General features: G+C 35.5%; 1 long non-coding RNA gene across 1 annotated transcript; it reads left to right on the top strand.

Moving 5' to 3' along the window:
• The first annotated feature begins 5,005 nt into the window (after nucleotides 1–5,005).
• On the top strand, nucleotides 5,006–9,920 carry LOC140252534 (uncharacterized). Its single transcript, XR_011903666.1, has 3 exons — nucleotides 5,006–5,059; nucleotides 7,776–7,842; nucleotides 9,892–9,920. It is a non-coding gene; the product is annotated as an uncharacterized lncRNA (long non-coding RNA).
• The last annotated feature ends 4,572 nt before the right edge of the window (nucleotides 9,921–14,492 follow it).

Below are 14,492 nucleotides of genomic sequence, written 5' to 3'. Positions count from 1 at the left end.
AGTCTAGCATCAGACCTTGCTTGTAAGATTAACATTTGGCATTTTGTTTTTACCAACAGCTATTTGGATGGGAAATTCATTAAATCAGATGAGCCGCTGTGTGACACTGCATTTGACTGTACTTGTCTAATGACTTAACACTAGGCCAGGTAAAACACAATTCATATTTACTATGTGTCCATGTGTACGTATGAAAATAAATTCTTCATTTATGAAGTTTTAAAGTTATAAAAAAAAAATAGCTAATAAATGGAGGTCTGTTTGAAGGCTGGATAATCTTCACACGGAGGAGAAAGACAAACCCTCTGTACTACTGAAGTGTCTTCAAAAGAAAAAGAGCCTAATTGCCTTTGTGTAATTGGTCATCTTCACCAAGCCCTTCTGGTTTTACCAGGAAAGCTTACAAACTGTGCCTGACATGTGAAACACTGGTCTGTTCTTTCACAGATTTGTCATTGTAAGCTGTGAATGAGCATTGATTCCTTGGGGAAAGATGTGTGAAGGAAGAGCTAAAGCCAGCGGCACTGCTGAAGAAATGGCTTTAAGAGATACTACAGGTAAAAAGACACTATCTTTTATTTTTTTTTCCTTTATAAATGTGAGATAGATTTTTGCCCCTCATCTTCAGTTTATTACACAGCCAGAAGTTCCTTTCTAAATAAATGCTCACATTTATCTTTAGAAATCCTTTGCCTCGATTTTTGCCTTCTAACAGAAGAACGAACTCTATTAGGAAAAAAAATACTAACATGGAGCAAACATTCTGGGTTGGTTTATTTTGTATTTTAGCGGGCTCTTTTTCATTCAATATTGTCCCAAGTAATCCCTATTGCAAACTAAGAATGCATTACACAGTGCTTAGGTATTACTTGAGAACATTTGTGAAAAGTTAGAGGAGTGGACTTTGAAGGCCAGAATTCTGTATTGTCAAAAGTAATGATGTGCCCAATTTGAGTGCTTAATTGATGTCACTGTATGTACAAATTATACTAGTTGCTGCCTAACTGACCATTACTTACACGGTTTCTTTAATCTATGTACACAATTGCAGTCATTGCACAGGTCAGTTAAATGCTATCAAAACCCAGAGTTGCTGTAGAGGTTGTATTAAATATGAAACTAGTGAAAAATTATTAATTGGTCAGCTCTACACACAAGATGAGATGTATTTCAGGGTGAGGTTTTGAAGTATTTTTATGATATTACTGTAAATCATTTTTACTTTGTTCACTTGATATATCTAGAAGTATGTAAAGATTGATTATTCTTAATACATTAAAATATTAAGAAGAAAAGACGACTATAGGGACTGTGAAAGCATTTTATGTACTAGTTAGTGAAAAGCAAGGAAAAAGATTTGAGATTAGTTGAAAGATTTAATGGGCATTAAAATGCAAATGAATTTCCTATTCGGTTTGCACTTATATTTTTTTAAAATCATCAATTATTAAACAGATGCTAGTCATTTCAGTTCCGGTCCATTCAGATTTGTGACCCTCCCAAAATATTACTGTGTTTAGCTCCTGCACATTAATTGGGTTTATGTGTAATGATTAAAGCTTATGGTGAATTAAACTGGGAAAAATATGTATGTTCATACCTTCCAGTTGCTTCCATAAAAATTATGAAGGCATAAATAGAAGTGAGCAACATGGTGTCTATTTCTGTTTGCAGAATGGTTAATGTCCTATCTAAAAATCATCAGTTGGCCACAGCAAGGTGATTGAACATTTGAAAACTGAATGCAATCAATGCCAGGAATTAGATAGTAAAAGCAGGTGACTCAAAGCTCATCCATTTGCTCCCTGCTTTGTACACTACTCCAGTTAATTAATTAATGAAGCTTAACACAAAATGGTAGAGAGTTTTGGCAAGGAGAGTTCAGAAGCAAGAATTTTTTATCTCATCTAAATATATAACTGCTGTGAAGAGGATAGTCCTTTACGAGTTTTGCCTTTGTTTGCATTAAGTTTAAGCATATAATTACCTTATTTCAGAGACCAATGAGATTTCTGACCAACTGGGCTATAGTTTGTATTTTAAGAGCCTCCAGAGAACAGGACATACTAGAGTTAACCTTTCTCTTTAGTGAGTGCTTTCGCAGCTGAGCTACCAAGTAAGAACAGAGGACATAAAGCACCTACCTTGGTTTAGAATAAGAGTCCTGCATCTGATTTACTTCTGTTCACATATTGGAGCTTAATTGTAAGGACTTAGGAGAAAAATCTCTCCGAGGATACATATGGAATTAAATCAAGTACCTACAAACAGAAGTACTCAGTGAAATGTGAGCTGCTTTCTCAGTGTGTGGGTCACTGCCTTGTTGCTAAATGCCTTCGGCTAAATCCCCCTTTTTTTGGGCACAATTTCTGTTGAAGTGGAGAAGATGCACACCTGAATTCTTGCTGTATCTCTGACAGATTCCCCCAAGGTTATTTTTAAGTTTAGAAAAGGATTTTTGCTTTAAACAATTTAGATCCTTGCTTATCTTATTGGTTGGCTTTGTTTTTCTTTTTTGTTTTTCCTCATTTTCTTTTTCCAGTACTAATTCTTCCTTTCTTTGGCAATCTTGATGCAGCCTTTACCTCGTTGTAGCAACACTTTCACGCTCAGATAATCAGCACCATTTGCTCCTCTCTTAAAAATGGTAAAGTTCAGTGAGGAGTCGTTATTGTTATGTAGATATAACAATAGGGATCCTTTTAAAAGTGCCTGTGTCATTTCTTTATCTACCACTTCTAATGCTTTTTCCAGTAAAATTGAATTGATGATCTAAGAACGTACACACTTGTCTAGCATTTATGCCCCTCCTTAAAGTTAGCTACTGCTTGGAGAAGTGATGGGAGAGAAGATAAAACAGATGTAACCCTACTGCAAAGTTATGATACTGGGAGGAATGGTTGTTAACTGTATCAAGAATAAATATGTGAGGGAAGTCTAGGAAGGGAAAGCCAAACAAGATGAGGGGAAAAAAGAAACCAGACCTATTGTAAGCATTGGGGAAAAAATGTGTCAGTTTTTAAAATGTCTAAATTCTCCAAAATTTCTATCACTGATTTGCCATATAAATGAACGAAAACCTCATCCAACAGAACTTCAAATAAAAGGCAGTTCAGTTTTCAAGTTGTGCATTTAACTTCTCGTGTACTTGGAGTGGTGTTAAATGTTTTTCTGTGTATAAACAGGAGAGAACTTCTGTAGATTGTAAAAACCCCTGCACTTTGTTATTTAACACTTTCGGTAGCAGTGGGAACATTATTGCTCCTTAATGTGGCTCCTTAATACTATATTATTGAATCTTGAATTCTAGATCGTTTTAAAAGACATTGCTAATGAGACTAAAGTTCCTCTATTCATGTTCTTTATACCCTCAGATAAAATTCATTGTGTCGGTGATGGGGCTTGGTTACTTGAAAAGCTCTCTACTCTTTGTAAGTAAATCACTGTGACTCAGAAACAAGTATCAAAAGGTTGGCTCGAGATAAACTGCAGAGAAATTATACTTTTTAATCTGCTTTCGTGATGTTAAATTTTGGAAGTTTTATCAACATATGATGCGTTCACAGTTCAACATTACACTCTGTAAACACAATTTGAGCTACACCATAACCCTGAATTATAATGCCAAAAAGCCATTTGTGGATCTAAAATCTGCCATCTTCGTGCTGTAAATACTCACTATTGTCACTAAGAAGTAGATGAATGAATGTCTTTTATCTCCCTCTGGTTGAAGCCAAGGGTTTCAAACAATGTATGCCTGGCATTATAATATAAAATGTTCAGTAAAAAAAAAATAAAATAGAATACTCAACATAATGTTTCCATCCTTTCTGTAGTGAAGAGAATGCTAAGATATTAGTCTTTGTTGCTCGTTGTTACTGTTAATGCATTACATCCATGTACTGTGTCTGAATAAAGGTTGCTGTGACATCAGAAGCAAAATGTGATTTCAAAAGATTTGGCTATCAACAATAGTTTTTCTTTAATGTGTAATAAAGTCACAAAGTAGCTTGTAAGGAACACAGACATATTGCAAAGGATATGCTCTACAGAATTCATAGGGTTGCTGTTATATCCATATCACCAGCCCAAAAATCATGGCTTTCTGTAAGAACAGTCCTATTCCTAGATTATGTAATCCCACTTTTAGTAAGAATGCATATGCACTGCCTTGGTAAACATACATACATTCACAACTTTGGATTTGGGGGTAATTAACAAGCTATGACTCAATGTCTAAGTAGTATATCATCATATATGATATATATACCTAATGTTATATAATATATCACAAAATAGCTGCATTCTAATAGCTGTAATGTTATCTAATATATCAGAAAATAGAGAGTACTCTGTTTTATGGGGAGGCAACTGTTTTTTTCTTTTGTTAACAATACGGTGCACGTCCTTTGTCTTTCAGAAGTGATAGTTCAGCCCTGATGGTATTGCATTCCTGCACATGGGTCTGTTGTGGAACAAAGAGTTATTTTAAATATCCAGAGAGAAATTTTCCACATCTATTGTGAAAAATGGATCATTCTGCAGTGCTACCACCTACCGTTGTTCTGTCATGGTTGATTTTTTTTGTTAGTTTCTGTAACATAATCGCTAGAACCCAACATTTTAGGTTGTTTTTTAACTAATATCTTACCCATTAAGAAATGGGTGAAGTAAAATTTAGATGGTTTTAACTAAAATGGTAAGTTTGGAATAAATGCTTTGTTCTAATGTTATAAACCTCATCCTTACTTCTCTGAAAACTCAGGGAAGGCAGATGAAAAGAGTGAAAATAAAATCACTGTTCTCCTTAATGTCCGCACAGACTTTAAAGATAACAGCTGGTTCTTTGTTTGCAGACATCTGCGGAAAGCTAAGAGAAATCTGAGTATCCTGTGGAGAGCAACTTTCTGACTGAGTGGTACTTACTTGCTGTGCAGCCCTCCTGCTCTGAACCATACAGACAGAAACGATGGGGTTGGAGCTGCCCTCCTGTGAAACGCCTGGCTGGTGTGTGTGAGAGGCCATTAAAGGGCTGCCTCCATGGAAGGAAAACCATCAGGTAATAATCGCCTTTCCTCTGGGGAGAAGCTGTGCCTGTCCCATCTACCCTATGTCCATGTTCATGTAATCTTTAGGAAGGTAATACACCTGATTCCTTCGTTTGGCTGCCATGTTGGATTTGAATAAGCTGTTGGATTGGGAGAGATATAATGGGAAGGACCAGCAGATAGACAGGCTATTGCACTTGCATAAGCCTTAATTCCATCAATAATGAGGCAGATTTCTGGTTGTTTTCATTGATTTCCTTATAGTTTTTACTTGTTAGGATAAGAGCTTTAAGCAGTGGGGATGTTAATAAAATGCAATAATAACATCTCCACTGCCTTTTGAATGCCAGGATAGTTTATGTAATTAAAAAAACAATTTTAGAAAATGCTAATTTTCTTCCTTTTTTGTGCATCTGCATTCTTTCATGGAAATTCATTGTGACTGCTCTTTTCAATTATTTGTTTATTGTTGTATCTCCTTAATTCTTCCTAACTCTTCATATTTTTAAAAGTTATTTTCCATATTACTGCTAGTTATACCGACTAGTTACTATAAATCCATATTTGCCTATAAGAAATATAAGCAGTCGAAATGTTCTGTTTCTTTTGTGATACACTTAGAAATGCACTGTTATTTATGGAGTTAGGATTGTAAGGTATTATCAGGTATAAATGTTTCTGAACGTCCAGATTTGTTCATACAGTTCAGTATTTGGACAAAGATTTTACCTGGAGGTGTCTTTATGCCACAGAAGTTCTTCCCACACAGGAATCCCCTAAGAGTAATTCAAGGAATAACATTGTCTGTGTTGGGGAAATTAATTATTAGAGGGCAAGTTTAATTATGCATTTGAACAAATGAGGTGTGATGCTCAGTCTTGGCTAAAACAGAAAATTTGGGATTCATTATGGCTTTTATAAGTGAGGTGACTATAAACACGTGTAAATACAAGTAAATACAAATCTGATGAATAGATTTTGTTCCTTTTACATAGCCTGGACAGAATAACATCTCTGTAATTACCAGAGCTTTATCTTCATGAAAACTTGGTTTTAGTTACAAATCACTTTTTTAGTATTTCAGGTTCAGTAACTGGAAAAGGTTTTATTTCCACCTCAGGGAAATGATGTGTACTGGTTCACACAAGCAGCTCCATTCTGCCCATGGTAGTGAAAGTCTGTGGTGGATGGACCAAAGATCTCATGGGCTAACAAATATCATTGCGATTATGTGGTATACAGAGATATTTTAATATATTTTGTGTGAATATTCTGCAGTCTAAAATATTTTTCATGTTGTTAAAGAACTTTATCAAAGATTTTGGTTTCTAAGGACATCGGTGAGACAGCAATCAGATTAAGTAAGCAGATGCTATATGACATTGTTTTTAAGGGCCTTAGCAAAATACTCTAATATGCATGCAATTTAAGCACAAATATATTTTCACTGACTAAAAATCAAGAGCTATGGCCTTTAAAGAGACTGAAAAATAGCGATGGAGATGTGCATGAATAATTACAGATAGGACAGTAAACTGAACTGATAGTTTCAGTGCTAACAAATCCTTCGGGTAACTGTGAAAACATGAAAAGAGCAAAGAGTGAAGTATTGTTTACTTTAGAAGCATTTAAAATTTAAATGGTAATTTCCGTCCAGGTGGATAAGCAGTCAATATTTTAGGATGTGGTCATGCAGAGGATACGTCATCAAATCTTAAGCCATTGGATATATAGCAGAGGAATTTTTTTATTGTTTATTGTCTGACTTGAGAGGCATTTTCATCAAAACTGCATTGGAATTATGTGGATTAGAAGAAACAGCAACTGGTGCTGATAACCTTAATACTGTGTAGCCTGCTGATGTGTTATGTAGCTTGTTGATGGTGTTGACATCATGAAGTAAGACCCAACTGGAGATAATGAGTAATGCTTCAAGATCAGATTGGGGAGATTATCTAAGCATATGGTGTATAATACAAACTGTGCACAGTACATATCTCTATCCTATATATGGAAGGCAGAGGAAAAGCAACAATTTTATAATTGAGTGTTATATCAGTAATAACTATTTTCTACAGTATGAGGCTAGATTTTTACACGAAATATAAATGAAAAATGAGTTATCCTCATTGTGGGTAAACAATATCTGAACCATCTGTTAGACATAATCAGCTCCTGCCTCAACTGAATTACATATCACTCAGTAAGATGCATTCAGCTTAGCATATACGTGTCCTTTTTATTTTATTTATTATTATTATTTACATAGTACTAGACTATGAGATGTGGATCTATTTATTTAGTAAGCTTAAAATCATGAGAAGCATTTGTAATCATTTCTTTCCCTTCATTTTTCACCTTGTGATTACTCAGAGCTGCAACCCATAGGAAATTTTTCATTATAGCTTAAACTGCCATCACCTGAGCAGAGTATGATCAACCAGCTGCACAAAGACTTGTGCTCATCTGAGCTGTTATAAATCTGCTCAAGAAATCCATGCCTCAAGAGCAACTGAAGAAGTAAAGATACTAAACAGGAGATCAAACTGCCAAAAGATGTTCCTGGTATCACAGTGCAGCTGACAGGACTCAAAGACCACTGGAGATACATGGAGATTCAAGGATTGATTTCTTTATTAGATTAGTTCCACAGATTCCTGCTGTGCAGTCAGACAGCTGAGAATTTCAGTGAAAAATCTGTTGGGTTTTGTTTGTTTTTGTTAACAGCAATTGTGCAGTCCTATTCCGTTGAATCCAGAGTGAAATGAATAATATGGACTGGAACATGTGGACAGTAAGTTATATTCTGCTTGGTCAGTCTAAAACTCTCTTACCAGCGTATTTTTTTGGGGGGCATTTTATCTGTATGGCCGTGTCTAGAACCATCTCTCTTCCTGCTTTCTCAGTTTTATGGTCTTACAGCTTTCTGTCCTCCCTCATCCCTTCATTAAGATACAGTCAGTAAAATTTCTGTGTAGCTGAAATTATTCCTATCTCCAAACAACTTCTACTGAGTGAGAGTCTCCCACTTTTTAAGAGATCCAATTCTGCAAAGGAGCTTAATGAATACAGTCATTTGACTCAGATGTATGCCAGGGCTTGCATCTACCTTTTCAAACCATTCCAGGGCATTTGAAGTCATACTCTCTTTGTTACAAAACATACTATTTTATATATATATTTAAGTGTGTTTTATGAAAGCCAAAGGAGAGCTATAGCAACATTTTATAATAGCTAAAGAATTTAACAAATTTGTTTTAGTTTTATGTGTGGGCAGGACTCATCCATACGATTCGAAAATAAGGTTGTGAAAAAGAGAGGGTGCCTGCTAGAAGAAAATGAAGTAAAATAAAGCAGTTATAATTCCTTTCCCATCTGGTAGATCACATCTAGTTACAATTCTTGAGTATTGGTTAGCTCCCAGAAATTGTGTTAGAAAGCAGTTAGGGCCTTGCTGGTTGAGTCTGCAAGATAAAGCTGCCTTCCATCAGCAGATTGCTCTTGGTCTGAAGCAGAACAGGAGCAAATATTTGTAGCTATGGATCTCTTGTGTAAGTCGGGTGAATTGTTCACCAGGTTAGAATCTTTTCTTCTAATAGTCGGATCATCTGTCTCTTTTACATTGCCATATCTCTGGTTTTATCCTATTTTATTTCCCTTGGAAATATTTGAAGAAATTTTTTTTTCTCTGTTTATAGTGTGAAGATTTTAAAATACAACTAAACTGCAGGAGCAAAGGTCAATTGTTTGTGTATGCATTAAATTGAAATATTATCCTCAATATTTGCTGAGTTATGACTGTATTTAATGCATAGATCTGAGACTTAGGTCATCAGGGTCACCTGCATTGTCAAGAGTCACGTATAGCTACCCGTGAAATCACTGCTGTCTTTTCCTCCTATATAACTTATGGCCTCACCCTGACCTGCAGCTGCTACATCTCCTCTCCTGAATTGCTGGATGCCTTTCCTGCCAGCCAGGTCCCGTCCATTGTCTGCTGATCCACAAAAAGCAGCTCCAGGGCAAGATGAAAGATTTTCTCCTTATGCTCTGCTCCCAGGGGTTCAGGAGCACGCTGTCTCTCTTGGCTCACCCTATGCAGCTCTAGGAGCCAAGGGAGCTCTGGCAGAGGCCATGTGTCCATGGTCCAAAATAGTATTCCTGCATGTTTGGCAGTCCATTAATTAGGTTTGACTTAATTACTCAACACTTCACAACTAATTAGGAATTAGTAATTCCTATGCTAGGAATTACTGATAACAATAATAGAAAACAGTTTTTTATTCTGTATGTATATATATCTGTGCATTCCCATGCACACACAGTTCAAGCCTCTCTGCTTATCCATTTTCATTAATTTGGAGGGGGAGGGGATAATATGTGATGTTGCAAAAGCTTAAGGACCTGTTCCTGAAATTTGTCAAATAACAACCTATCCTCAGCCAGGATGAACTGTGCCAAAGTGTCCAAACTACTGCTCATGTTCATCTGTTCTTTGAAAAATACTTACTCTTAAGATGTTATATGTCTCTGTTATAGAATCTTTGTGGTTACTGCTGCTAATCTCACACTGCGTGGATTAAATCCAAACTATTTTCTTAACAAGCTCTCAGTAACAACCATAAAGGTTTGTGTAAGACTTGAAGTGTGGGCCTTGGCTGGGAATCTGTGGCAAGAGGTATGATAGCATTTCTTTTTCTGCAGTGACTTCTCTTATATCGTAATATACCATTACAGTTTTAATTTTGTACTACTTAGAGACTTGAGACGAAAACTGTATTTTGTACTACTAGATCAGCACATATAGTAATTATCTTTGTATTTTCTTTGTTTCACCTGCTAGGTAACCACAACTTCCAGCTAAATGCACAACAGCCTGATAAAGCTGTTTGTACACCAGACAAGGAACTGTGTAAGAGATGTAGTCCTGTTTGTTTCTTCATGAAAACCTCCTATGAGCAGAGAGGGTAATTAATCAGATGTATCATTCTACAAAAATTATACAAGTTGCCAAGTCTTGCCAGATGGCCAGCGCATGTTATTGAAGGAGAAAGGACTATGATTTAAATGTACACAGTGAGTAAAACCCAAATCCTTCTGAAGGACTTCATCTAAATTTAAATTTAGACTTCAACTATATTTAAAATCAGAGTAAAACTACCTTTTCTAACAAGCTCTATTTTAAATAATTTGGCTTAAGCCAATGAACTCTTTGCTTTTTATTTGAACTTCTGTTTCCCTTTAATGGTACTTCTGGTATTATTGACATTTGCATTGTAAAATATCCTTATTGCAAGGAATTCATCAGTTGCAGCTGGTTTCTTAAACTCCTAAATTTCTGTTGTCTTCAACTGGAATAAGCAAAGATTATAGATGAAGGAAGCTGATTCTTTAGTTTTGAAAGGCAGTTCTATTATTCATCAATTTGGATATTCTTGAATTATATTGTAATTTGACCTAATGGAGCAATAATGAAAGACTGAGTAGGAGCAAAGGGTTCGTACTGATCCTCTGAAATAAAAAAATAAACAGTAGGTATTACATAGGAAGGTATATAGAAATTACAACAGATTTCACCGGTGTCTTATTCTCTAACAAAATAAAATATGCCTGTGGTAATTGGCGTCACCACTCATATTTCAAAGGAGCACTGTATGAGAGTTACCCGAAGAGAATACTGAATTAAATGACTGCATGTGAGGAGCACCAACAGAATTTCCCCCTCATTTGTTCAAGATTGAACATAACAACCAAGGAAAACTGATGTAGCTAACTGCTTCTGACTTGTGTAAATTGATACGGGATGGAGCTGTCATCTCCTAATCAGATTAAGTCTTTTCTTGGGGCCATTTTTTAATCCGGGTTCTTTCATAAGGTTTTACTTTAGGACAGAATAAACTGCTTGGTGTTCACCTACTAAATGTTGGTTTAATAAGATGAGCAAAAGATAATTATCCACTGGTAACCAAGCATTTCATTGTGTGTGCTTTTGTGAATGTCTTTTCACTTGTCCTTTACAATATTTTGGGTAGTGTAAGTAAAACAGGGTCCAATCACTAATTTGCTTTATACTTGGATGTAATACTAGAACATGTTTGTTCTTTTAAATTGCTGAAATAAAAAGAGAAAGTTGGAATATAGTCATTAATTTTCTAGCAGGGTATCTTTTACATTAATTTTTACTAGGTGCCTTAGAAGACTCCAGTAGATAGAACTCCCACTAGGAAATGTAGGAAATTGCAGCAGTAATACTTAGAGCTAAGAGAGTAGACTGACCTTTATTATGGTCCCAAACTTCACTGAGCTCTATGTCCTACTAAGACTCAATTATAAAATTTTCACTCATCCTATATTATCAGTGATAGTTCTCAGTTATCATTTACATTACACTGAATTCATTTACATTCCTGATGCATTACGGATGTCAGCATTTTTCTGGGTCTACTGCTTCATACTTCAATTGGAGGCTTACAGTTTTATATCTCCCTGGTTTTTCAGCCTCTATGGCTTATAATATTACAATCCCCCTTATGCTAACTTAAATCTACCTAATATCCTAATAACACTTGAATTCTAAAACCTGATTATCCCTTCCACTTCTGCAAGGGATGAAATGATGATCCTCTTTTGAGAGGTGATGAAGGAGCAATAATCCTAGCTTTTTTAGGACTCCACCACAGCTTTGTGCAGTCAGAGGTCCCCCAAGATTTTGGAAAAATAGACAAAGCTAGAAGTAAATGTCAAAAAGAACTTAGTTCTGAAAGAGGTTTCGATACTAAAATGTTCAAACAGGAAGATGTGTTATTTACTACATGGATCTTCTATGGTCCTTCCATTGTAGTTGCTCTGCAGAGGTGAGTGGTCTGTGGGAATGGCATGAATGATTACATAGGAAAGAGATGCTTCACTGTGTTGTAAGGAAGGGCTAGATACTGAATGCCTTTTCCCCTATATTTCAAGTATTTTTCCGTAATATTTGTGTCTAAGAGCTATATATACATATTCCTTTCTTTTTCAAACACCTTTTATATGAGAATACAACAATCTGCAAATTCGAAGAGCCAATTCAATCTAGTTTTTGTTGTTGTTGTTTTTTAATCTTCTTTTCTACTGTGCTTTATTTCTCTTTATTTACAACCTTATTTCTCTTTGCAGGCAGCTGTCAAAAAATACAGAATTGTTTGATGGATAGCAGAGACTCCACCTGACTGAAGTTCTGATTTAAGTTCTGTAGTAGTTTTTAGTCTGTAATCGGTAGGCCAACTCAAGATAGTTTATGATCATATGTATTCTCAGTGTTTTGTCCTTTCAGCTTCACCATAATTTTTTTTACTACATCTTATTGGTCAAAATAGAAACAAACAATGTAAAATAAATGCAGCCCTTTATAATTTTTCTATTTTAAAATGTACAAATCTTAATTCTTTCAACAGTATAAACAGTCTGCAATGTCCAGCTGCCACAACCACTTGCATTTTCCCTCCCAAGAAACAGGGAGATTTTTTGGTACAAGCATTCTACGTGCAGTCTAGGAAAGGTGTGTTATTATTCATTTGTTTTTGTTAGAAGTGGTTTATTCCATGGCTGTGATACATCAGTAGTACCCTTACATAGTTCATGTGCTACATGTGGTTAGTTCAGAATAATATGGAATTGGTTAAAAGGATTCAAGAAGTGTAATAAAGCCCATTGGAAAAGTCTGCAGTAGAATAAAAGCAACAATACACCTGAGAAACAAAGGTATTTCTTTTTTCCCTTCTAGATAAGCAACAGGTGATTTAAAGTGTTGCATTATTGATAGCATTCAACCAAGGGAATCTAAAATAAATGTTACTGATGCTGTTTTGGAGTGAAAGATACCTTGTGCAGTTCTGCCATTTACTATCATACCAAGTAAGAAGGGAAGATTGTGCATCTGTCAGCCTGTCTCCCAAGGTCTTTAATCATCTGCTTTGGGACTGCAGCCTCAAGAAACTGAAGCCGTGTATAATATTTTAATACAGTGTTTTCATTTTAATGCTTTCACTTTCATAGAAATTAAGGAAAAATCTATTCAAAATGTATACAACACAATAATTAAGGTTCTCTATGTAAGTGAATAAAAGAACCCGGTGTCAGTTTTTCAGCAGCATACATGAAGCTTGTTCTTCCTGCTCTAATCCATTTTAAAAAACATGTAAATGGAGTTTCTTAATGAGTTAGGATTAATAATCAAAGGCTGACTGTTACAAGTTCATTATTCTTCTATTCCCTCACTTTTTCATCTCATCTGCAAGTAAATTGCAGGACTGCTGAGTGAGTCCTGTCAAACCATGGTGCTCAGTTACAGATCTGATCTACTGTATTTAGGTCCAGTTTTTTTGGTAATGTTATTTTCCAAGGTGAGTTAACTAGTCTAAAATTTTATGTGTAAAGAAATCCCTAAATTATCCTTCCCTCCTCTTGCCAAGACATCAGCAGCAGTAACTCCTATTGAACAGCAAGTATCTCTAGTTTAAGTTGTAACATCTCAGATGTATGAAGTAATTCTTCTTTTTCTCCTAGATGGCAAGGAAGTAATCCCAGCTATTTGACAGCCACAGGTGAGATTCCAGTATTTTAGATGAATAAGAAACCACGTTGTTATGAAGCTTGAAAGATACCAACATCTCTGAGCTTGACAGCATCCCATGCAAGATATATTTCCTGCTGCTACAGAAACATAAAGGTGATCCAAAGGTAAATCAGCAGTGACAGATCAGTGACCGTGTTGCACAGTCAGCATCCTCAAGAGAACTGTGTTTGTCTGCATAGCTCATACTTTTCTCAATCTAAAGAGTTTTCTTATCCATAATTAATCTGAGGATTTGATAGCCATTAAGTGTTTATTTGCAAGATGTTTTCAAGCAAAATAATAATAATAATAAATAGCTCATGCTGGGACTGCTTCCCTTTCTGTGAGTGGACTACAGGTTTGGACAGAGTGGTATATAAATTGAAGCCTGGCACTTTAATGTTGATGTGGCAGCTTCAAAACAAAGTACATTGAAATCAGTTACAGAAGAAGCCAAGATATGCATTGCAATATTGCAAAATGTGTAAATACACCTCAGGAGCTGATTGTGTCTGTATAGACTTCATGTTCTTACATTTCTACTGATAGAATAACTCAATTTCTATACATATAAATAAGATTTAAAATAGTCTCAGTTTTAAATGTGAAGCCTTATGCCATGGCCTTCCTTCTTTGGGCTGTTTTTTAAAGGCTACTTACAGAGGGAGAGAAGTTGTTCTCCTTGTTTAATCAATTCTATGTGTTTTAGAATGTTTATTAATACAATGTTAGCATCTGCATGTTTACTGAAAGAAGTTAAAAAAAAAAAACCACATTTTTGTTCCAAACTACTGATTTTTCTTTTAAACAGTGTGACTACGAATATGAAAAATATCTACTACTGTTGTGGT

This window comes from Excalfactoria chinensis, chromosome 5 (assembly GCF_039878825.1).
Source record: "Excalfactoria chinensis isolate bCotChi1 chromosome 5, bCotChi1.hap2, whole genome shotgun sequence".
Classification (NCBI taxonomy): domain Eukaryota; kingdom Metazoa; phylum Chordata; class Aves; order Galliformes; family Phasianidae; genus Excalfactoria; species Excalfactoria chinensis.
This window is presented reverse-complemented; position numbering and strand designations above follow the sequence as displayed.